Source organism: Nycticebus coucang, chromosome 12 (assembly GCF_027406575.1).
Source record: "Nycticebus coucang isolate mNycCou1 chromosome 12, mNycCou1.pri, whole genome shotgun sequence".
NCBI lineage: Eukaryota > Metazoa > Chordata > Mammalia > Primates > Lorisidae > Nycticebus > Nycticebus coucang.
The window spans coordinates 1,295,278-1,320,189 of NC_069791.1; the positions used below are offsets into that span (position 1 = coordinate 1,295,278).

At 51.4% G+C, this 24,912-nt stretch overlaps 1 long non-coding RNA gene across 5 annotated transcripts in view; it reads left to right on the forward strand.

The window, feature by feature from the left end:
• Positions 1 to 24,912, forward strand: part of LOC128562262 (uncharacterized) — a 98,952-nt gene that overhangs the window by 58,216 nt on the left and 15,824 nt on the right. For all 5 annotated transcript variants that reach the window (XR_008373392.1, XR_008373389.1, XR_008373391.1 and 2 more), the window contains 2 exons: positions 17,345 to 17,497; positions 20,237 to 20,405. This is a non-coding gene — a long non-coding RNA (uncharacterized LOC128562262). The remainder of the gene's footprint in view (positions 1 to 17,344; positions 17,498 to 20,236; positions 20,406 to 24,912) is intronic.

Genomic DNA, 24,912 nt, shown 5'->3' on the forward strand with positions numbered 1-24,912 from the left:
GGAATTCTTTCTTTTAATGTTTTGTGTAACTACTGCAGATTTTTGCTTTGTGGTTACTATGAGGCTAATATAAAATATCTTGTTCTTGTAAAAGACTCCTTTAAGCTGATAACAACTTTCCTTTAATTGCATACAAAAACTCTTGTTTACTTTCTCTCCTCCACCTTTTCTGATTTTGATGTCAAAAATTACATGTATTTTGCAAGGAATACTGAGCGTTAGGGATTACTGAGAGATAGTGAATAACGAGAGATAGGGAATACCAAGAGTTCGAGAATACTGAGCTTTAGAGAATATGAGCGTTGGAGGATACCCTAGTATTAGTGAGCACAGAGTGTTACAGAACACAGAGAGTTAGTGAGTACCATAGCACTGCTGGTAGAGATTTGGCATTAGATTCCCCAAGCCCTCTGGTCACCTTTTCACCAACTAATCAGTACATAACTGTGTTTTAGTGTGTTTTTGTTTATAGATATTTTATTAGTTTTATTTGATTAATTCATTGATATTGAGTTCAAGACCATAGGGCTATAACTTGTGCTTCAGTAAAGCTCATTTCATGCATGTTCAGTGGAACCTCCACATCTGACCCCTCCCAAGCTGACCCCTCCCATACTGTCCCCTCCCTCACTGACCCTTCCTACAGTGACCCCTCCCACACTGACCCCTCCCACGCTGACCTCTCCATACACTGACCCCTCTCAAACTGACCCTTCTCACGCTGACCCCTCCCACACTGACTCCGCCCATGCTGAACCCTCCCACGCTGACCCCTCCATGCCCTGACCCCTCTCAGACTGACCCTTCGCACACTAACCCCTCCCACACTGACCCATCCCACACTGACCCTCCACACTGACCCCTCCTCACACTGATACTTCTCACACTGACCCTTCCCACACTGACACCCCCACACTGACCCCTTCTATCCCTCCCCACACTACCTCTCCCACACTGACCTCCCCACCCACTGACCCCTCCCACCCACACTGACCTCTCCCTACACCCACCCCTCCCACACTGACCCTCCCTGCCCTGACCACCTCCTAGGTTGACCTAATCCTCACAGACCAGACATGCACCACATGCACATATTAGCACAACGTAGGTCCTTATGGTGACCACCTCTGTGTGCTGACCAGCCGGTTACAGCCCCTGGGTGGTCACCTTACAGAGGTGCAGCTGTGTTTTCTCCAGAAGGGACGACAGCTTCCTGCCCTCAGAAACACTGGACAGCTCTTCAGAAGCCATTTGGGGCCCTTTAAATGGCGAAATCACAAACTTAGAGCACAGAAACTGCAAAAAACATGGCACTAAGAGGCCACAAAAGGTCTGTCTGAGAGTTGAGATAAGAAGGCAGAGCAGAGCCTGTTTCCAACTCAGACTCTACTGCCCTGGGCCTGTCCACAGGGGACTGTGAGAGTGCTATAAGTATTGGTTTGGGATTACAAGTAAGTCTTAGAAAGTGGGTGAATGTGCAAATACAGTCTGCAAATAATGAAGAATGACTGCTAGACATATATGAAACATGTTTTAAATATAACATAATCTATTAAATGTAGATATAAATTAAATATATGTCAACTATATTAAACGCATTCACAATTTGCCATTATCACAGAAAAAACACCGAGTAAGGGCCTAAAGAGTGTTGAGAGTAAAACTTTGCTGCCCAGCAGGAAACCCAGTTGAGCAGTGAGGATGAGGTTCCAGGGAGAGAAATGAGGTAGACTTTTTAAAGCCAAAAAAAAGATATATTAAGGGGAAAAAAGGCAAAAAAAAAAAAAAAAAGATATATTAGGGTTCTCCGGGGCTGCAGAACCAAAAGGGTGTGTGTACATATTTAACATATGCATGTCTACATATGTGGATAGATTTATTGTGAGGAGCTGGCCCACATTGTGAGGCTGGCAAGTCCCAGATCTACAGAGAGAGAGTTACAAACCACTGTCAACCTGTCAAAGGCCGGTCAAAGGCCATCAGGCTGAGACCCGGTGAGAGCTAATGCTCCTGTTCCAGTCCAAAGGCAGGAAAAAGCTGATGGCTCTGTTCAAAGATGCCAGACAGAAAGCAATCATCTTTTACATGGGGAGGGTCAGCTGTTATGCTCTGTTCAGATCATTCCCCGAGGGGATGAAGCCCACCTGCTCTATGGAAGGCAATCCGCTTTGCTCAGTGTCTGCTGATTTAAATGTTGATCTCTTCCAGAAACATCTTCACAGAGACACCCAGAATAATGTTTAACCCAAAACCTGGGCCCCTTGTGACCCAGCCAATTTGACACGTAGAATCAACCATCACAACTGGGAACTGTTCCTGTCCCTCATTGGGAAAGACTTGTTCTTGGGTGTGGCTGAAGGCCTGGAGGCCCGAGTATGCTGCCGCAGCTAGAGGGAGCAGGCTGAGCTACGACCCAAGTCCTGATGGCCAGCTGCTGTGCAGGGGATACGTCTGCACTGGTCAGGAGACGAGGGGGCCAGGCCGGTGGAGGCCCCCTTCCCATTCCCTTTTTTCCCTCATCCAAAAGTCTACTTCCTAACCCTGTTTTTACATTTTTACTGCATATGTACATAGCCACGAATAACATGTTATTTTTACAGTAAAATTTATCTCTGTGAAATCTACTGTATGTATTCTTCTGCAGTTTCTTAAAAACCTCAAAATTAGGTTTAAGGGATTTATCTACGTTGCATATGTAGATGTGATTGGTTCATTCTGAAGTTACAGTTTTACTAATCAGCATTAAGTGCTTTTCTTCCAGTAGTTGTGCTACTATTTCAAAATGCTGCAGTGCTACTCCCACACGTCAGACCTTACCCGTGTGTGCAAAGACCTCCAGCATCTTGGGAGGGGGCCGCTGAATGTGGGCCTTTTCACTTTCAGCAGGCGCCAGCCATTGGCTTCCCGAGATGGTTGTACAAACCACACTCCCACCAACAGTGAATGCTGTTCTGTCGCCTCATACACTCTCTAAAGTAGGAGGCGTTAGACTTCTTAATTTTTGCCGACTTGCTTGGTGTAAAATGTTACCTCGTTTTTTGTTTAATTTGCATTTTCCTAATTGCTAGGGAAGTTGAAAGCCTCTCTGTGTGGCTGTTCAGCCCTTTGATTTCCTTTTACTCACCTGTTTTTGTCTGTTCCCCATTTTCCTAACTGACATGTTTCCTTATTCATGCTCAGTATCCAAACATGAAAGGTGTATTTTGTACACTCGCATTCTCTTGACTGCATCCTCTACATTTCTTCCCTAGTGTGTCTTTCAATTTCATTTACACAGATTTTGGCATCCAAAACATTTTAATTATTTTAACAGGGTAAATTTTACGTTTTATTTAAGAAACTCTTCTCTACTTCAAGGCCATAAAGACATTCCTATATATTGATATCTTTGTATTATCACCTCACGATTTTGAAGCTTTCATTTCATACTTACAACTTGAATTAAGCTGGAAGTCTTTTTTTTTTTTTTTTATAGAGACAAAGTCTCACTTCATCGCCCTGGGTAGAGTGCCTTGGCGTCACAGCTCATAGCAACCTCTAACTCTTGGGCTTACGCAATTCTCTTGCCTCAGCCTCCTGAGTAGCTGGGACTACAGGCGCCCGCCACAACGCCCGGCTATTTTTTTGTTGCAGTTTGGCCAGGGCTGGGTTTGAACACGCCACCCTCGGTATATGGGGCCGACGCCCTATCCACTGAGCCACAGGTGTCGCCCTGGAAGTCATTTTTATATTAAAGATTTTGTAGGAAATCTAAGGATAGTCAATTCTCAGCCTCCTTGATGAGACAGCTGTTCCTTTCCCTGCTGTTATGAACTGTATACACCACATCCTCTAAGTGTGTGCGCCTGGTTTGGGGGTTTATTCTGACCTAATAGTTATCCTCAAGCTAATAGCACGCTGTTATAAGCACTAAAGCTTTATAATAAGCCCTGATATTTGAGAGGGCAAGCTGTCCCCCTATATTTCAAAATCGTCTTGATCACTCTTGGTCCTTTATTTTTCTATGTGAATTTTAGGAATAGATTGGTGAGTTCAGTCAAAAACCTTGTGAAAATTAGAACAGCATTGAATTTATAGGTTAAGTTGGGGAAAATGATCATTTTTATAACATGGACTCTTTCCATCTTTAATTGTTCTCTGTCTATGTACTGTTTGTGTCTTTTAACACATATTTACATTTTCTATTATGATACTGTACACACCTCGTTAAGTTCATTATGCTTCTTATTTTTCTCTGTCATTGTGAATGGGAGCTTTTCTTTAATTGCATTTTTAAATGGTTGCTTATTCGTTATAGCAAAGCTGTTGTTTTTATATATTATTTTCTGTCCGGAATCTATGATGAGCTGTCATTAGTTTAATTAACCTAATTGTGGGTTACTTTCAATTTTCTCTGTAGACAAAAATATGATCGGCTGATAGAAACTGTAATGTTTCATTTTTTCAGTTTTTATTATGGTCACTCTCTTTCTCCTTCTGGATTTCTGTCCTGACAGTGAGTGTCTTGTCATGCTCCTGACTTTACAAGTAATGCTTCTAATTTTCACGTTTACTATGACATCTGCTTCAAGTTGTTGGTAGATTGGTAGGTATAAGACAAAAACATATTTTTCTACTCCAAATTTACTGCACGTTTCTTTCTTGCTTCCTTTTTTCCCTTCCTTCCTTTCTTATTTCTCTTTCTTTTTACCTTTCTTTCTTAGTCTCTCCTCCTCAATTCTCTCCTTCCCTTCCTTCCTTTCTCTTGTAAAAAAGTAATGAATGTTAAGTTTTATGAAAGGTGTATGTTTACAGCTGTGCCTACCACAAAACCTTTATCATACTATATTGCCCTCATGAAGTTTTCATATCAAGGGTTTTCTTGCTTCATAAAAGGAACTGGAGAGCTTCTCCCCTTTTTGGTCTCAAGGAATGTTGTATAAATTTATCTGCTCCTTGGAGATCTGGTTAAACACTTCACATTCTTTTGGACTGATCTTTGTTTTGTAGATTATGGGCAACGATTTAATTTTTTTTACAAGTGTTTATCAGTATTTTTAAGCTTAATATTTCTTCTTGGATCAATTTTAATAATTTATATTTGACTCAGGATATAAGACGTGTAAATACACGGCCCCTTCACAAATTAAACAGTAAAGGTGTTCAGTATGTCAGATACTAAGAAATCCAGAGTGGGGCAGTCTGTGGAGTAGGCCATGGACTACGGGGCCCCAGCAGCAGCTCTGGGGACACAGGTGCTCCCCGCACTGCTCGCAGCCAGGCTCAGGGCTCCTGTCATATCCAGACCCCGTGACAGAAATGGGATGAACAGACTGTCTCATCCTGTTCTGTCTTATTAAAAAACTGTAGCAGATACCTCATTATACCTGTTTGGCAAGAAACAGCTTATGCTCTCATTCCTAAATCAGTCCTGGGCAAGGAGCTGGGGCCGAGGTTCACAAACCCTTTCGGTAAAGAGCACACAGCGCTGTTTCCCATGTCGTGGGCTGTGTCAGTGCCGGAATTACTTAGCTGTGCTGTTGTAGTCCAGAGCCTGCCACAGACAACATGTAACAACAGGGCATGGTGTGTCCCCATAAAACTTTATTTTCAAAAAGAAAGGGAAGGTTCGATTTGGTCAAAGGGCCCATAGTAGTTGGCTACTGCTCAGGCATGTGGCCAGGTGCAGGAGGCTAGACGCCTGGGAGCAACAGGACAGTGGCAGTGCTGTGGGTGTGAGGCAGGTAAGGAAGCACGTTGCGGGAGGGCTGGCCCAGAACACTGCAAGGTGGCCTGCACCTGGGGCAGTGGGGAGGCCTCAAGCAGGAGCCTTCACGGGCAGCAGGAAGACTCCTCTGGAGAGGGGAGTGTCATCATGGCTCTTATGAGACCCCCCACTTCAGAGTTGAGGCAGGTGCTGATTCCAGCCACCCAGGCAAGGGTTCCTGTTCTCCTTTTAAAGACCTCTTGAGCTTATCTTCCTCATCGGGCTATGTTGATGGGCAGTCAGGGGACACAGACCTGACAGATTCTCAGAGTAGCTCCCTCCCCGGTGTCTCCAGCCTCCCCCATGAGCACTGGGGTGACCTGCAGGCCACCTAACTTTGGGGTGAAGACTTCATTTCAAACATGAGGTGTGACAAGACCCTCTGAGGGAAACACAACTGTACCGCTCTCTGACTGAATCAGCCAGTCAGCAGTGATCTCTGATTGAATCCCACTCACGAGCAGAGTGTGAGGGAGGCCAGTTCCTGCTGTAGAAAAACCCTCTCAGAGGCTGTGAAGCTGAGCCGGAATAAGGAGTGGGGAGGTGGGGGAGTGGTGGAGGTGGTGGAGGTGGGGAGGTGGGGAGATGGGGGAGGTGGTGGAGGTGGTGGAGGTGGGGGAGGTGGGGAGTGGTGGAGGTGGTGTAGGTGGGGAGTGGTGGAGGTGGGGGAGGTGGGGGAGATGGTGGAGGTGGGGAGATGGGGGAGATGGGGGAGGTGGTGGAGGTGGTGGAGGTGGGGGAGGTGGGGAGTGGTGGAGGTGGTGTAGGTGGGGAGTGGTGGAGGTGGGGAGGTGGGGGAGATGGTGGAGGTGGGGAGATGGGGGAGATGGGGGAGGTGGTGGAGGTGGGGAGATGGGGGAGGTGGTGGAGGTGGTGGAAGTGGGGAGGTGGGGAGTGGTGGAGGTGGTGGAGGTGGGGGAGGTGGGGAGTGGTGGAGGTGGTGTAGGTGGGGAGTGGTGGAGGTGGGGAGGTGGGGGAGATGGTGGAGGTGGGGAGATGGGGGAGATGGGGGAGGTGGTGGAGGTGGTGGAGGTGGGAGTGGTGGAGGTGGGGAGGTGGGGGAGATGGTGGAGGTGGGGAGATGGGGGAGATGGGGAGGTGGTGGAGGTGGGGAGGTGGGGGAGATGGTGGAGGTGGGGAGGTGGGGAGATGGGGGAGGTGGTGGAGGTGGTGGAGGTGGGGAGTGGTGGAGGTGGGGAGGTGGGGGAGATGGTGGAGGTGGGGAGATGGGGGAGATGGGGGAGGTGGTGGAGGTGGGGAGATGGGGGAGGTGGTGGAGGTGGTGGAAGTGGGGAGGTGGGGAGTGGTGGAGGTGGTGGAGGTGGGGGAGGTGGGGAGTGGTGGAGGTGGTGTAGGTGGGGAGTGGTGGAGGTGGGGAGGTGGGGGAGATGGTGGAGGTGGGGAGATGGGGGAGATGGGGGAGGTGGTGGAGGTGGGGAGATGGGGGAGGTGGTGGAGGTGGTGGAAGTGGGGAGGTGGGGAGTGGTGGAGGTGGTGGAGGTGGGGGGAGGTGGGGAGTGGTGGAGGTGGTGTAGGTGGGGAGTGGTGGAGGTGGGGAGGTGGGGGAGATGGTGGAGGTGGGGAGATGGGGGGAGATGGGGGAGGTGGTGGAGGTGGGGAGATGGGGGAGGTGGTGGAGGTGGTGGAAGTGGGGAGGTGGGGAGTGGTGGAGGTGGTGGAGGTGGGGGAGGTGGGGAGTGGTGGAGGTGGTGTAGGTGGGGAGTGGTGGAGGTGGGGAGGTGGGGGAGATGGTGGAGGTGGGGAGATGGGGGAGATGGGGGAGGTGGTGGAGGTGGGGGAGGTGGGGAGTGGTGGAGGTGGTGGAGGTGGGGAGGTGGGGAGGTGGTGGAGGTGGGGAGATGGGGGAGATGGGGGAGGTGGTGGAGGTGGTGGAGGTGGGGAGTGGTGGAGGTGGGGAGGTGGGGAGATGGGGGAGGTGGTGGAGGTGGTGGAGGTGGGGAGTGGTGGAGGTGGGGAGGTGGGGGAGATGGTGGAGGTGGGGAGATGGGGAGATGGGGAGGTGGTGGAGGTGGGATGGGGAGAGGGGGAGGTGGTGGAGGTGGTGGAAGTGGGGAGGTGGGGAGTGGTGGAGGTGGTGGAGGTGGGGGAGGTGGGGGAGTGGTGGAGGTGGTGTAGGTGGGGAGTGGTGGAGGTGGGGAGGTGGGGGAGATGGTGGAGGTGGGGAGATGGGGGAGATGGGGGAGGTGGTGGAGGTGGGGAGATGGGGGAGGTGGTGGAGGTGGTGGAAGTGGGGAGGTGGGGAGTGGTGGAGGTGGTGGAGGTGGGGGAGGTGGGGAGTGGTGGAGGTGGTGTAGGTGGGGAGTGGTGGAGGTGGGGAGGTGGGGGAGATGGTGGAGGTGGGGAGATGGGGGAGATGGGGGAGGTGGTGGAGGTGGGGAGATGGGGGAGGTGGTGGAGGTGGTGGAAGTGGGGAGGTGGGGAGTGGTGGAGGTGGTGGAGGTGGGGGAGGTGGGGAGTGGTGGAGGTGGTGTAGGTGGGGAGTGGTGGAGGTGGGGAGGTGGGGGAGATGGTGGAGGTGGGGAGATGGGGGAGATGGGGGAGGTGGTGGAGGTGGGGGAGGTGGGGAGTGGTGGAGGTGGTGGAGGTGGGGGGGTGGGGGAGGTGGTGGAGGTGGGGTGATGGGGGAGATGGGGGAGGTGGTGGAGGTGGTGGAGGTGGGGAGTGGTGGAGGTGGGGAGGTGGGGAGATGGGGGAGGTGGTGGAGGTGGTGGAGGTGGGGAGTGGTGGAGGTGGGGAGGTGGGGGAGATGGTGGAGGTGGGGAGATGGGGGAGATGGGGGAGGTGGTGGAGGTGGGGAGATGGGGGAGGTGGTGGAGGTGGTGGAAGTGGGGAGGTGGGGAGTGGTGGAGGTGGTGGAGGTGGGGGGGGAGGGGGGAGTGGTGGAGGTGGTGGAGGGTGGGGAGGTGGGGGAGGTGGTGGAGGTGGGGAGATGGGGGAGATGGGGGAGGTGGTGGAGGTGGTGGAGGTGGGGAGTGGTGGAGGTGGGGGATGGGGGGAGTGGGGGGAGGTGGTGGAGGTGGTGGAGGTGGGGTGGGGGTGGTGGAGGTGGGGGAGGTGGGGAGATGGGGGAGGTGGTGGAGGTGGGGAGGTGGGGGAGGTGTTGGAGGTGGGGGAGATGGGGGAGGTAGGTGGAGGTGGTGGAGGTGGGGAGTGGTGGAGGTGGGGAGGTGGGGGTGATGGGGGAGGTGGTGGAGGTGGTGGAGGTGGGGGTGGTGGGGTGGAGGTGGGGAGGTGGGGAGATGGGGGAGGTGGTGGAGGTGGGGAGGTGGGGGAGGTGTTGGAGGTGGGGAGATGGGGGGAGGTAGTGGAGGTGGTGGAGGTGGGGAGTGGTGGAGGTGGGGAGGTGGGGAGATGGGGGAGGTGGGGAGGTGGGGGAGGTGGGGAGAAGGGGGAGGTGGGAGGTGGGGGAGATGGGGGAGGTGGGGGAGGTGGTGGAGGTGGGGAGTGTTGGAGGTGGGGAGGTGGGGGAGATGGGGGGGAGGTGGGGAGGTGGGGGAGGTGGTGGAGGTGGGGAGTGGTGGAGGTGGTGGAGGTGGGGAGTGGTGGAGGTGGGGAGGTGGTGGAGGTGGGGAGATGGGGGAGATGGGGGAGGTAGTGGAGGTGGTGGAGGTGGGGAGTGGTGGAGGTGGGGAGGTGGGGAGTGGTGGAGGTGGTGGAGGTGGGGAGATGGGGGAGGTGGGGAGATGGGGGAGGTGGGGGAGGTGGGGAGTGGTGGAGGTGGGTGGAGGTGGGGAGGTGGGGAGTGGTGGAGGTGGGGAGATGGTGGGGTGGGGGTGGGGGAGATGGGGGAGATGGGGGAGGTAGTGGAGGTGGTGGAGGTGGGGAGTGGTGGAGGTGGGGAGTGGTGGAGGTGGGGAGGTGGGGGAGATGGTGGAGGTGGGGAGATGGGGGAGATGGGGGAGGTGGTGGAGGTGGTAGAGGTGGGGAGGTGGGGAGTGGTGGAGGTGGGGAAATGGGGGAGGTGGTGGAGGTGGTGGAGGTGGGGAGGTGGGGAGTGGTGGAGGTGGTGGAGGTGGGGAGATGGGGGAGGTGGTGGAGGTGGTGGAGGTGGGGAGTGGTGGAGGTGGGGAGGTGGGGGAGGTGGTGGAGGTGGGGAGGTGGGGGAGGTGGAGAGATGGGGGAGGTGGTGGAGGTGGGGAGTGGTGGAGGTGGGGAGGTGGGGAGATGGGGGAGGTGGTGGAGGTGGTGGAGGTGGGGAGTGGTGGAGGTGGGGAGGTGGGGGAGGTGGTGGAGGGTGGGGAGATGGGGGAGATGGGGGAGGTGGTGGAGGGTGGTGGAGGTGGGGAGGTGGGTGGTGGGGTGGGGAGGTGGGGGAGGTGGTGGAGGTGGGGAGGTGGGGGAGGTGGTGGAGGTGGGGAGATGGGGGAGGTGGTGGAGGTGGGGAGTGGTGGAGGTGGGGGAGTGGTGGAGGTGGGGAGGTGGGGGAGGTGGTGGAGGTGGGGAGGTGGGGGGAGGTGATGGAGGTGATGGAGGTGGGGAGTGGTGGAGGTGGGGAGGTGGGAGATGGGGGAGGTGGTGGAGGTGGGGAGATGGGGGAGGTGGTGGAGGTGGTGGTGGTGGGGAGTGGTGGAGGTGGGGAGGTGGGGAGATGGGGGAGGTGGTGGAGGTGGGGAGATGGGGGTGGTGGTAGAGGTGATGGAGGTGGGGAGTGGTGGAGGTGGGGAGGTGGGGAGATGTGGGAGGTGGTGGAGGTGGGGAGATGGGGGTGGTGGTGGAGGTGGTGGAGGTGGGGAGTGGTGGAGGTGGGGAGGTGGGGAGATGGGGAGGTGGTGGAGGTGGGGAGATGGGGGGAGGTGGTAGAGGTGATGGAGGTGGGGTGTGGTGGAGGTGGGGGAGGTGGGGAGATGTGGGGAGGTGGTGGAGGTGGGGAGATGGGGGGAGGTGGTAGAGGTGGTGGAGGTGGGGAGTGGTGGAGGTGGTGGAGGTGGGGAGTGGTAGAGGTGGGGAGGTGGTGGAGGTGGTGGAGGTGGGGAGTGGTGGAGGTGGGGAGGTGGTGGAGGTGGGGAGGTGGGGAGTTGGGGGAGTTGGGAGGTGGGGGAGTGGTGGAGGTGGGGGAGGTAGGAGTGGGGGAGGTGGGGAGGTGGGGGAGTTGGGGAGGTGGTGGAGGTGGGGGAGATGGGGGAGGTGGGGGAGGTGGGGAGATGGGGGAGGTGATGGAGGTGGGGAGATGGGGGAGGTGGTGGAGGTGGTAGAGGTGGGGAGGTGTGGAGTTGGTGGAGGTGGGGAGTGGTGGAGGTGGGTTAGGTGGGAAAGTGGGGGAGGTGGGGGAGGTGGCCCTCACCCAGTCACCTGCCATGCGACGGCTTCATGGACATGTTTGGAGGCCACAGTGAGGAGGGCTGCATGGTGATGGCCAGTCCCCTGGATTCTGCCCGGAGCTCTGGGATTGACCAGGACACCTGGGGCATTCCCTCCTGATCCAGATGGGAATGCACCTTCTGAGGTGAAGCCACCGTGGACAGCACAGCTGGAAGCCCCTTCCCTCAGAGGCAGGTTCAGTCAGGCAGAGAGAAGTCTGCTTTGCCTTTCATTTTCATTTGTGAGCTTTATTTCCCCTTTCTTACACCTTTATTTTCTAAAATCAGTATTGCCTAGAAAGTCTTCCTGCCACAATTATGCTGCTTTCCCCAGAAACTCGGGAGCTGGCAGGCAGGAGCCATCCCCACCCATCCCCAGGCCCCTGCATGCCACCGTACTTACTCACAGCTCCTGTGGGTTTTTCTGGGACAAAAAATACTCGAAACATAGTCTTTGAAGTACAGTGGCCCTGGGAGGAGACTCCTGCTAATGTAGTAGAGTTGTACAAGAATTCATTCCGACTCCAACCCCTTATCCATATCATATGCATATTTGAGAATAATTGCCAAATACTTAAAAAAGAGCACACAACCTCATTATTGTAGGTTTTGTATCCCTGTATCAGACAAGCTTGGACAGATTCTACTAATTCTATTTCTAAGTGATGGTTCTCAAGGCATTTCCAGTAACTTGAGGGAGAAAGGAGTTGGGGGGTGAGGGTGGAGATAAGGGAAGGGGGTGAGATAAATCTGCTGGGCCCTGCGGGCTGCCCAGACGGCTACTGGAAGTTGCTGCACTCACCTTCTAGACCTTCTGGAACTCTGATCATGTTGGGAAAGTGAGGGGAGAACTGGGGAAAACACTCCTGTTTTTGTAAGCTAGGAGCGAGAAGAAGGAAAGGTGAAGCCACGTGAGGTCAGTTTGGCTCTGCAACTGTGTGGCCGGCTGCTGTGTGGTCTGTGTGTGGCCGGCTGCTGTGTGGTCTGTTGTGTGGTCAGCTGCTGTGTGGTCTGTTGTGTGGCCAGCTGCTGTGTGGCCAGCTGCTGTGTGGTCAGCTGCTATGTGATCAGGTGCTGTGTGGTCTGTTGTGTGGCCAGCTGCTATGTGGTCAGCTGCTGTGTGGTCTGTTGTGTGGCCAGCTGCCATGTGGTCAGCTGCTGTGTGGTCTGTTGTGTGGCCAGCTACTGTGTGGTCAGCTGCTGTGTGGTCTGTTGTGTGGCCAGCTGCTGTGTGTCCAGGTATTGTGTGGTAGTTGGGGGTGACCAACTGCTGTGTGGCCAACTGTTGTGTGGCCAGCTGTTGTGTGGTCAGCTGCTGTGTGGTATGTTGTGTGGTCAGTTGCTATGTGGTCAGTTACTGTGTGGCCAGCTGTCGTGTGGTTAGCTACAGTGTGGCCAGCTGTTGTGTGGTCTGTCATGTGGCCGGCTGCTGTGTGGTCTGTTATGTGGCCAGTTGTGTGGCCAGCTGCTGTGTGGTCAGGTATTGTATGGCCAGCTGCTGTGTGGTCAGCTGCTGTGTGGCCAGCTGCTGTGTGGCCAGCTACTGTGTGGTAGTTGGGGGTGACCAACTGCTATATGGCCAACTGTTGTGTGGCCAGCTGTTGTGTGGTCAGCTGCTGTGTGGTCAGCTATTGTGCCTAGAGGTGAGCAAGGCACACCTGCCAGCTGAACTGTGGGAGGACCTCAGCTCTGGGAGTCAACCACACAGACCTGAGACTGTGTGTTTTGGGTGTTCAGTGCAAAGTCTGAGGCTGGAAATGCAGTGGGTCTAAGACATTAATTCCAAAGCTTCTCACAGGGAGCACAGACGAGTTGGGGACAAAATAAGAGGCAACCGGGGCCAGAACAGGTTTGGGAGGCATGGTCTGGAGAAATCTTTCAGGGAGTGCCTTTGACAGGATGTCACAGCCGCCCCATGGTGAAGGGAGAACCATACAGGGCCCAGCCCAGACCACAGGAGTAGGTGGCAAGGTTTCCCTCCAAGACCGCACTGAAGGAGGAGCCAGCTGTATGGCAGGTGAATGAGTCACATGGGCAGCCATGGAGGTTGTGTCTAAAATGCTAAGGTAAAGGACAGAGGCCTCGTCGTGGGCACAGTGCTGTGGGATGTTCTGCAGGGAGGTCATGGTTGGCCCAAGTGATGTTGGCAGGTGAGGATGTGGAAGAGGTCCGAGAAGGGCAGGTGCAAGGATGCAGAGTATAAGGGTCAGGGCGTGTCGGGACAGGGGGTGCAGGGACAGGGCGTGTGGGGACAGGGGGCGCAGTGACAGGGCGTGTGGGGACAGGGGGCGCAGGGACAGGGCGTGTGGGGACAGGGGGTGCAGGGACAGGGCGTGTGGGGACAGGGGGCGCAGGGACAGGGCGTGTGGGGACAGGGGGCGCAGGGTCAGGGTGTGTGGGGACAGGGGGCGCAGGGACAGGGCGTGTGGGGACAGGGGGCGCAGGGACAGGGCGTGTGGGGACAGGGGGCGCAGGGTCAGGGTGTGTGCGGACAGGGGGTGCAGGGACAGGGAGTGTGGGGACAGGGCATCCTCCTGCCTCAGCCTCCTGAGTAGCTGGGACTACAGTCATGCACTAGCACACTGGGTTAGTTTTTCTGTTTTTAGTAGAGACAGAGTCTTGCTCTTGCTCAGACTGGTCTTGAACTCTTGGCCTCCCATGGTTCTAGGATTACAGGTGTGAGCCATGTGCCTGACCCTATTCTTGAACCTGACCACATACTCAGCCTCCCCCACTGCTGATAGCCCCAGCCTCCACCACCTTCATCTCTTACTGCTCTGCGCCTCCCACCTCTTCTCTTTCTTCTCTTCCCCACCCATCATCTGCTTCCTCCAAAAGTCTAAAACAGTTAGCAGTCATCCTCCTAAGTAACGTCGCATCATGCCTGTGCTCAAACCCCTTCAATACTTCACGTCCCAGTTACAGTGAGGTCTCTGGTCCTTGCAGTGGTCTGCAAGGTTCTCCCCGACCTGTCCCTCATCTAACGCCGGGTCTTCACCTCTTGCTGTTCCCTCCTCACTTACTGTGTTCTGGCCGCATGGGTTTCAATCACCCTCAGAGTCTTTGGGCTCTGCCCCAGGGAATCATCTTGCTTCCCTGTTACCTGCTGACTCTAAAAAGCAAACCCATCTTTCTGTTTCTTTACCTTGCATTATTTTTATTTGGGACAGGTATCAATACCTGATGTAATGTTGCCTCTACAAGTTAAGGCCGTGCATCTGCCACCCCCTTCATGAGGCTGAAGGGCCTGACTCACTCCTGGCTGCAGAGACGGACCTTTCCCTCAGCCCTGGCTGCAGAGACGGACCTTTCAGTCAGCCCTGGCTGTCCCTGGCCACAGTAACTGGTTTGAAGTTGGGAAAGTGAAGCACATAAGTGGCCACTCAGTACTGTTGCTCCAGCATTTTAGAAATAGCAGGTCTGATTTTGCTGGTTACTGAATTGGAGCTAGGAGTGGCCATTCCACCAGCCTGTGAGAGACTGTTAGCAATGAGGATAATGCAGCGGAGAAGAGAAGAGGGAGCTCTCTGGGTGCAGTCGGGCGCCTGCCAGCCGAACAATCCAATGAATTCATTTTTAAAATTTATTTAAACTGGTTTGATTCACAGAAACCAAAAGATTCTAATGAGTATGACTGCATGGTGTTGCCGCTCCCTCTCACCCAAGGATGTAGGGGCTAATTAGAATTCACTGAAGGCTTAGTGCATATTTTTGTTTTTGTTTTTGAGACAAGATCTCCCTCTGTTGCCTGGTCTAGAGCACAGTGGTGTCACAACTCACAGCAACCTCAAACTCCTAGGCTGAAATGATCCTCCTGCCTCAGCCTCCCGAGTTGCTGGGACTACAGGTGCCCACTACAATACCCAGCTATTTTTATATTTTTTGTAGAGACAGTGTCTTGCTCTTGCGAAGGCTGGTCTCAAACTCCTGCACTCAAGGGATCCTCCCACTGTGGCCTCCCAAAGTACTAGGACTATAGGCAGGAGCCCCTGGGCCTGGCTGCGTGGCACATCTAAACAGAATGACTACCTGCAGGATTGTAGTAGTGACATGATTCACTGACACTATGTTAATAATATGACATTATAATGAGGAGCTGAATATGGTGGCATCCTCCTATAGTCCTAGCCACTCGGGAGGCTGAAGCAGAGGATCACTGGTGGGGTGCTATGAAGAGTGAGACCCCTGTGTGTAAAAAATAAACAAAATACATTTTAAAATATGCCTCTTCCTTCTAAGCTCCCATGAGAGACATTCCTCCCAGCTTTGGGGAAGCCCACCTTTACACGCAAGATTTGATTCCATTCCTGGGTCTATACCGCTTCCAATCACATCCCTCCAAATCCACATTATTCAGCCTCCAGTAATACCCAAGGCAAGAATGAAGTGGGCAAGGTTGTGGGAAGCGGGGGTTGCAGCAGGATGCCCTGCAGTGGCTCCTGGGATTCCAGGCCCCTCAGAGTAGCCCAGAGTGGACGCGGGTCTTCTAAATTCAGCTTCCTGTCTAGTCTCCCTCTTAGAGTGGTGAGTTGCAGACCCGTGTCCAACAATGGCCTACTAGAGCACACACTCGTTCTAGTCGTTAATTGAAACAGTAACAGTTCTCAAAGATAACATCATCTAAATCTGTGAGAGAAATGGTTTGAGGCAGAGTATAATTAGCTCTTTCCCTCCATCCCACCCTTAACCTTTATCATGGAAGGCACCGTCTTGGGAATAACATAATATGAAGTGTGTCATGGCAGGTAGGAGTTGATTAAAGTTTGAGGTCAGGGGTTCTCTTCCTCCCAACGTACTGGTCTGGGGAGGTAAGTTAGGGAGCTTTCTACAGAGGGCACAGGCTAATTCAGGTACAGTATCTTTCTCCTCTACTAGATCTGGGACTCATTGAAAAATTCTAAGTTTTTCAACCAGGTAGTTAGTCAATAAATAGGAGTTGAACTAATCAGCGTAGACCGCCCTGATCACATACGTGATTCATCACTCACAAGTTCCAAACAGACTTTATTTGTATATATACTAAACAGAAGTGAGTTTTGGAGTCTTTATTTGGGGATAAGCTCTTGTTTTTCAGAAATCGCCAATTAAGATAAAAATATGGTGAGAGAAGGAAAATAAATTACCCCGAAGCATCTGTTAAAACAGAATTGGAAAAAACAAAACAAAACAAAAGTTAGTTTTCATATTGACCAGCAGAGGGCAGAGGCGGGAGAGTGACCCAGGACGTGTGTTCTGCTGCCCACGGTGGGTTTCCTGGCACCTGCAGGAGGAAGTGGGGAGGGCAAAGGAGGTCCAGAGGGGCTAGAGAAACCCCAGGTCACGAGGAGGGGACCCAATTCTGATATGAGGACAATTAAGGTCCTAGTACACGGTGGGGGGTGGGGGGTGGGGGATGGGGAGAAAGGGAAGGAGGAAGGGTGGACAAGGAGTGTGATACACCTTTTGGGGGTGGGACACAATTATAAGAGGGTCCTTATCTAACAAAAGCAATCAATGTAAACTGGTTCTGTGTACCCTCAATGAATCCCCAACAATTAAAAAAAAAAAAAGAAAATAAATTCTGTTTACTGGGCAGTGCCTGTGGCTCAGTGAGTAGGGCGCCGGCCCCATAGGCCGAGGGTGGCGGGTTCAAACCCAGCCCTTGCCAAACTGCAACAACAACAACAAAAAATGCCAGGCATTGTGGCAGGCACCTGTAGTCCCAGCTACTTGGGAGGCTGAGGTAAGAGAATCACTTAAGCCCAAGAGCTGGAGATTGCTGTGAGCTGTGATACCATGGCACTCTACCAAGGGCAACAAAGTGAGCCTCTGTCTCTAAAAAAAAAAAAAAAAAAAAAAAGAAAGAAAAGAAAAGAAAGAAAGAAAAGAAATTCTGTTTACTTTATTGAAATTTGCCTTCCTTCATCAAACATTTTTGAGCACCTACTATGTGCCAGGAGCTCACAGACTAGTAAGGACTATAGAAATTAAACAGAGCAGAACAAATAGAATTTTGTACAGATTTTGATGAGAACTATGGAAGAAAATGGCAGGAAGCTGTAAAACTGCTAGAGCCAGGGAAGGTCTAACCGTGAGATGTGGGGGACGAAGAGTCGCGTGGGGAGCAGAGCAGTTTGCACGAAGGTCTGGGGTGAGAGGGGGTGTTCAGGGCACTAACAAGGGTGGCTGCACAGTGATGGGGAGAGGGTGGCATGAGGTAGATTTGGGGGGATAGGGAGGATTCTGCAGGACCTTTTAAGCCATGCATGAGATGTTTTCTTTTTTTTCTTTTTCTCTGTAGGAGCAAAAAAGGCTTTAGGCAGATGAAAGACATTGTCCTCATCTGTCTGAAAGATCCAGTGGCACAGGGTGGAGAATGGCCTGGAAAGGAGCCCCAGGGGAAACACAGACCTCAGTGAGAGGCTCAGGGAACAGATAAGATGGCTGGACTAAGGTGACAACCACAGGCGGAGAAACTGGGTAGATGGGAGGTGACTTTGAAGATTGACTTGACAAGACTTGGCAGTCATGTGTGCAGGAAAGGTGTTAAATGTTTTCTGACTAGTTTCTTTCATAAGAAAGTGAGAAAGTCTAGGGAAGGGCAGGGGCTCGGGATGTGAGGATAGTGGGTGAGAAGCTGAAAATCCAGAGTTCAGGGACTGGGCATGGCAGCCCCTGCCATTCTGGGATGCTACAGCGGGTGGGTTGCCTGAGCTCAGGAGTTAGGGACCAGCAAGAGCCAGACCCTGTCTCTACTAAAAATAAAAAAATTAGCCGGGCGCTGTGGTGGGCGCCTGTAGCCCCAGCTACTCAGGAGGCTGAGGCAGGAGGATCACTTGAGCCCAGAAGTTGGAGGTTGCTGTGAGCTAGGCTCACACCACAGCACTCTAGCCTGGAAGACAGAGCAAGACTTTTTCTCAAAAAGAGAGAGATTCAGCTTTGGACACATTACATCTGAGATCCCTGGGACATACACTCATGGAGATGGTCCAGAGTGGAGCTCTGAAAGGAGGGTAAGCTGAGAGACAGACCCTGTGTGGCACCCACATTACAAACCTGGCTGCAGCTGCCTGCGGGTGAAGTTCCAGGGGCAGGAGGAGAGAGGGACAGGACGTTTTCCCACTGCACCCCGAGGGTCTGTAACAAGGGCAGGGATGGCAGACACTTGACATTAGGGCTTTCATGGGCTTGTGGGAAAAAAGCCCTCTGAGGAATTATTCTGGCTGGTGCCCGTGCAGGCTTCTTCCCCCTCAGGTAAGTCTGTGCAGCATTGATTTCCTTACTGATGCTGTAACCAGTCACCATAAACACAGTGGCTTAGAGCAAGGCAACTTTATTCTTCTGAGCCTCTGGAGGTCAGAAGTCCAGAATAGGATACACTGGGCTAAATCAAGGCATCGGCAGGGCTGCGTGCTGTCCACTTCTGTGCATCTTTGGGCGTCCAGAGGCTGCCCACAGGTCCTGATGACGGAGCCTTCCAGGAGCTGCGTCCCTCTGATACTGGCTCCTCCAACTCTCTCTCCCAAGGAATTCCTTGGAAGAAAAATTCCTCTCACAAGGAATTTTCATGAGATTGCTTGTGATCCCTTGCCTCCACCTGGGCAGTCCTTGACAGTCGCCCGTCTTGAGGTCCCAGAGCTGCAGACTTCATTCTGTCTGCAGCATTACTCCCCTCTTGCCATGTTTTGTAAACATGTTCACAGGTTCTGTAGATGGAGATGCGCCTGTCTTTGGGGGTCGTCACTCCACCTGCCTGCTTTTCCAGCACTTGCTCATTCCTTTTTAGAAAAGTTTAAGCAAGTGCATACTATTCAAGTGTTAGCATAAAGTCTTTCCTGATAGTCCAAAAGAGTGGCCCTTGCCCAGACGGGAGCTTTGTTAGGTCTCACACGTCCGTGTCTGCAGCTGCACACTCGCTTGGATAAGGGAGAAAAACAGCTGTCAGGTGTGTTGGGTGAGAGCCTTGTTTACACTTTCCATGTCAATTAGAAGCTGTGTGAATGCATGTGCAATAGGTTGGTCCGTTAGCCTTTATGGCCAGGAATAGCTCTTGGTGAAACATAATGTTACTTTTTTTTTTTTTTTGGTAGAGACAGAGTCTCACTGTACCACCCTCGGGTAGAGTGCCGTGGCATCACACGGCTCACAGCAACCTCCAACTCCTGGGGCTTAAGCGATTCTCTTGCCTCAGCCTCCCGAGCAGCTGGGACTACAAGCGCCCGCCACAGCGCCCGGCTATTTTTTTGTTGCAGTTTGGCCGGGGCTGGGTTGGAACCCGCCACCTTCGGCATATGAGGCCGGCGCCCTACTCACTGAGCCACAGGCGCCACCCTGTTACTTTTCTATTAGAATGGCTACAAAAAACCCAAACCAAACCAAGCCACCAATACCCAGTGCTGAGGAGAATTAGAGCCTTGCTGGTGGCTCCCACGCTTCCCCACAGAGCTGTCCTGCTTTAGGGATTTACCCAAGAGAAAAGGAAGCGCATGTCCACATGAAACACTGTATGCGGATGTTCACAAAACACTGGAAACAGTATCTCCTAACTGCCAGTGAGTGAACAAGCCCTCCTGTCCTCACGTGATGGGACACTGCCCAGGAGTAAGACCAGCTCAGAGGCGGATTCCAGCACATGGATGAGTTTCTAGGGCACTAAACCCAACCCAGCTCAGAAGGCTGCATAGTGGACGCTGTGCTGTGACTTTCTGCAAAGGGCCAAATTACAGGAACACACACAGATCAGTGGCTCCCGTGACGGGGACGGACGTGGGGATGATAACTGCACAGTGATGTGGAGGCATTTGGGGGTGGCGCCTTTTTGGGGGGTGTTTTATATTGTGGTTGCCACGATGCTCACACGACTAGAGGTATTTGTCAAAACTCACAGAACTGCATGCTAGAAAGGGCAAATCTTGGGCAGCCCCTGTGGCTCAAAGAGTAGGGCACTGGCCCCATATGCCAGAGGTGGCGGGTTTAAACCCAGCCCCGGCCATAAACTGCAAAAAAAAAAAAATCTTTAGAAAGGGCAAATCTTTATGCAAATTATATAGATTCTTTAAAAAAGAAAACGTGCAAATTTTACAGGTCTTTTATGGTGAGAAAGTTCTCAGGCCAGGCCTACATTTTTATGGAGTATTAATTCTATTATCTTAATAGACAGGTGAGTGAACCTGTGTCCTACTTAACCCAACAGGCTGAAGGCCTTTTACGAGGGATCTCTCAGCAGCAGCCCTTTTCAGAAGTATCATAGGAACCATCAGGGCACCGGTGCCAGAGAGCCCTGGCCAGCTGGGACCTGCCTTCTGGGACCTGCCTGCCCTCTGTACATTGGAAAGAGGCCTGATTAGACCTACCTTGTGGAGGTAAGAATGGGCACATAGACTCGCCAGAATTAAAAGCTCCCTTTTACCATCAAGTGTTCCTTGTTTTTTCATCCTAACAGCTTGCTGTTCAGTGATCATTGGCTCTGCTGAGTGGCGAGGTGGGTGCCAGGTGTGCAGTGATGTGTGATCATCATAGCAATCGTCTGTGTGGACATCAGCATTACAGAAACTCTAATTTACAGGGAAGGAAATCGAAGTTTTCAGAGGTTACAGAGATGTGCCCAAAATTTCCCAGCTAAGACAAAGTAAAGTGGGGACAGACCTGGGGCTGTTGGCCCCCCGGCCGTGACCAGTTCACCTGCACTCCTGCCTCTCACAGGAGTGTTTCCCGTGTACAGGGAACGTGTCCACATTGGACTATAATTTACACGTATGGAGAGTCGTGTTGTATACGCACATGTGATATCGTACATACTCAGCACACCTGTCAAAGCCAACTATCTACTGATGAAGTTTAGTTCCACACAGATGTTAAAAAGACAGAAAGGGCAGAGTGAATGAAATTAATAACACTTTTATGATTTGGCTAATATAAATTTTGCTCAGGGCAAATAAGAGTTTATTTTCACAATAATGTTTGGCACCAAAAGGGATGAAATCTTACCTTGATATCTAACCTTTCTTGAGTGAATTAATGTACTTTCTTGAATTAAATGCTTTTTAATTTTCAATATCCTGTTAAAGATTTGAGGCTATAAATTTAGTTCTAAGAACCACTTTAGCTATACTTGATACATTGTAACAGCTAATGCTTTGTGATTGTTTAGTCTCAATATTTTGTAATTTTTATAATCATTTTTTTCTTTAACCCATGAATTGTTCAGAGGTGCATTTAATCAAAATGTGAATTGAATATTTCTCCTTTTCAATAGTTACTGTTGGTGTCCAATTAATGGATGATATGATTTAAAGAATGTAATCTGAGTAAAAGATACCAAAGTTTCACAACACTTTGAGCTGTTCTTTGTGATGTGGTATCTGGTTAGTTTTGATAAATGTTTTATGTGTGCTTGAATGGAAAGTGTGTTTTCCACCTGTACAGAGTTTTATATAGCTGTAATCGGTATACTGAATCCATAATTTGTGGTCTGCAACAAAAATGAAACTTTAAGTTTATTCAAGGGCAGTAAACTAACTGTATGCAAATTCTGGAAAATGTGGTGGTGTTTGTTACTGGTGGTTATTACTTTCCTGGCAATGGAGGAAAATGGCAGACAGTGGTCTCAAATCCTAATTCCTGCCTCTCCACAGAAGCACAGAGCTTTTAAAGGCTCTGGTCCCAGAATCCCATCTTGGGCCAAGACGATCTGGTGACCTTTGCCCAGACTCCTTTCATCTCTAACTAAAACAGCCTCATGGCCCCTACCTGGATCACCTCCATCTTCAGCTAAGAAGACCTTGTAGCCTCCATCCAGACGTTCTCTTGAGCTCTCCCCTATGGCACAGAGACGTCCCCTGCCCCTCCCACCACTGGCCTGAGGCAGGGCTGCAGGTGTCAGTCTCCAAAAATTGAGGAGACAGAAATATTTTTGCCAGATTTTTCAGACCATTCCCTCCATAATGGTGCCTTTTCTGTGGACTGTAGAGTGATGGTCCCATTCGCTGCTGGGTCCCAAGATGACCCTTTCTAGCCCATGTCTTCCAAGAGACAGCCTTCCAGGCTTCGGTCTGTGTGGGTGATGGTCCCTCCCCGCTCCCTGCTGGGGGTTGTGTGAGGTCTGGCTGGTGTATGAGTTGGTCCTGGTCTCTTCCCTCTCCCTCCTCAGCTGCACCTGCTGTTCCTTCTGGGCCTCCTGTCTCAGTATAGGGCACAGCGCCCACCTGCCTAGAACCAGGGGTCATCCTAGACTTCTGTCCCCATTCCCACCCCCATTCTATTTACTTATTTTATTTATTTACTCTACCATGGGTAGAGTGTCCTGGTGTCATCAAAATTCACAGCAACCTCAGTCTCCTGGGCTCAAGTGATTCTCTTGCCTCAGCCTCCCAAGTAGCTGGGACTTCAGGCACCCACTACAACACCCAGCTAGTTTTTCTATTTTTAGTAAGAACAGGATCTTGCTCTGGCTCACACTGGTCTCAAAGTCATGAGCTCAAGCAATCCTGCCTCAGCCTCCCAGAGTGCTGGGATGACAGGCATGAGCCACTGCACCTGGCCCACACCCCCATTCTTAAAGAACCAAGACTCATCAACTCTTTTTCCCAAATACCACCCAAGTCGGCCCATGTTCTGTTCCCACTTTGCCCTGCTCAGGCCCCTTAACCTACTCGGGTCACTGCTCACGGAGCCTCATGTCTGTCTTGCCCCTTACTAAATTCTTTCTGCTGTAGCCAGTGATTTTTCTTTTTCTTTCTTTCTTTCTTTTTTTTTTTGAAACAGAGTCTCACTTTCTTGCCCTTGGTAGAGTGCTGTGTTGTCATAGCTCACAGCAACCTCAAACTCTTGATATCAAATATCAAGAGATTCTCTTGCCTCAGCCTCCCGAGTAGCTGGGATTACAAGTACCTGCCTCAATGCCCAGCTATTTTTAGAGACAGGGTCTCACTCTTGCTCAGGCTGGTCTCAAACCTGTGAGCTCAGGCAATCCACCCATCTCGGCCTCTCAGAGTGCTGGAATTACAGGTGTGAGCCTCCAAGCCCTGCCCCAGTGATTTTTCTAATTTAGAAATCTGATAGCATTTTTCTCTGTTCAGCTCATTCAGTGGACTTCTACAGGCCATAGAATAAATTTCAAACTGCTTAACTTTGCTTATATGCTCTCTTTTAAAAAAATTTCCTGAATTATCTTCTGTAATCATTCCCCTCTCCCTAAAACAAACCTACAGTCTGGCCATATTGCAGGTCCTAACATGTACTGTGCCATTTCCCTTGAAGTCCTATAATATATAGGACTTTGTCTTTGAGGTTAACTATATTTCTTGAGTTTATGTATTTTATCTCTAAAAGAGTGGGGTGATGATAAAAGATTATACACCCATGTATGTACATACACACCTACTCACATATGTATAAACACATATATACATGCATACATACACATACACGCAGGCTCATACATAATTTGGATAAATGTATGGTAAAATGTACGTATGTGTATATATATATATATATATGATAGAAATGAGCACAGATATCCAGTGACAGCAGATTAACCAATACATTAATTTCCTCACCTTCCCTAGACCTCATCAGGATCACAGGGAAGGCATGTAAAAATACAGATTTATGAGGACAAAAAGAATCAGACAGGAGGGCAGTGCCTGTGGCTCAGTGAGTAGGGCATCAGCCCCCTGTACTGAGGGTGGCAGGTTCAAGCCCGGCCCCGGCCAAACTGCAACAAAAAATAGCCAGGCGTTGTGGCAGACGCCTGTAGTCTCAACTACTTGGGAGGCTGAGGCAAGAGAACCGCCTAAGCCCAGGAGCTGGAGGTTGCTGTGAGCTGTGATGCCACAGCACTCTACTGAGGGCTGCAAAGTGAAACTGTCTCAAAAAAAAAAAAAAAAAGAATCAGACAGGATTGATTACAGATAAGTAGTTTCCGTACATTTCTGTGGCACAGACTTAGCAGAGCAGAGGAAGGGGTTTTCTTGACTGCACACAGAGAAGTGAAGAAGAAAGAACTCAGATTTTCCCAGAGGAATTCTGGAAAGGCTTAGGAATCTGGAATTCCAGGTACAGTAGTGGGTGAGGTATGGCTTAGGTCTGAGAGCAGGGAGAGTGTAAAGGCCGGTTGACCTCCATCCATTTCTTTGGGCATAAAATGTCATTGGCCTGGTGTCTGTCCTAAGCTGAAGTTGAGAGCTGACTTTCCAGGCCACTTGGAGAGACTCGAGACCTCTATGCACCTGCTGTATGAAGAATTAGAAAGATAAAATCAAGAAAATGTCCTGGAGAACAGAACAAAAAGATAAAGACAGAAAAATATATAGAAGAAAATCTCAGCTGTGTAGAGGATTAAACCGTCAGGGTCAACATCTGATTAATAGGATATCAAAAAAAAATAGAGGCGGCGGCGCCTGTGGCTCAGCGAGTAGGGCGCCGGCCCCACATGCCGAGGGTGGCGGGTTCAAACCCAGCCCCGGTCAAACTGCAACAACAAAAAAAAATAGCCGGGCATTGTGGCGGGCGCCTGTAGTCCCAGCTGCTCAGGAGGCTGAGGCAAGAGAATCGCGTAAGCCCAGCAGTTAGAGGTTGCTGTGAGCCGTGTGACGCCATGGCACTCTACCCAAGGGCGGTACAGTGAGACTCTGTCTCTACAAAAAAAAAAAAAAAAAAATAGAGGCAATGAAGGTGAAGAAATTATCAGAGAAACAATGTAAAAAACTTCCCATGATTGGAGTCTGTTCAAATATCAAGTTCCCTGAGCAAACCATCTGAACGGGAGGTCCGTCTCTCCAGTGCTCCACGCCTTCGTCCCTACTTAATTTTTCTCCATTGAACATACAACCCTCTGCTATGTAACTGTGCATTTTACTCTGTTATTGG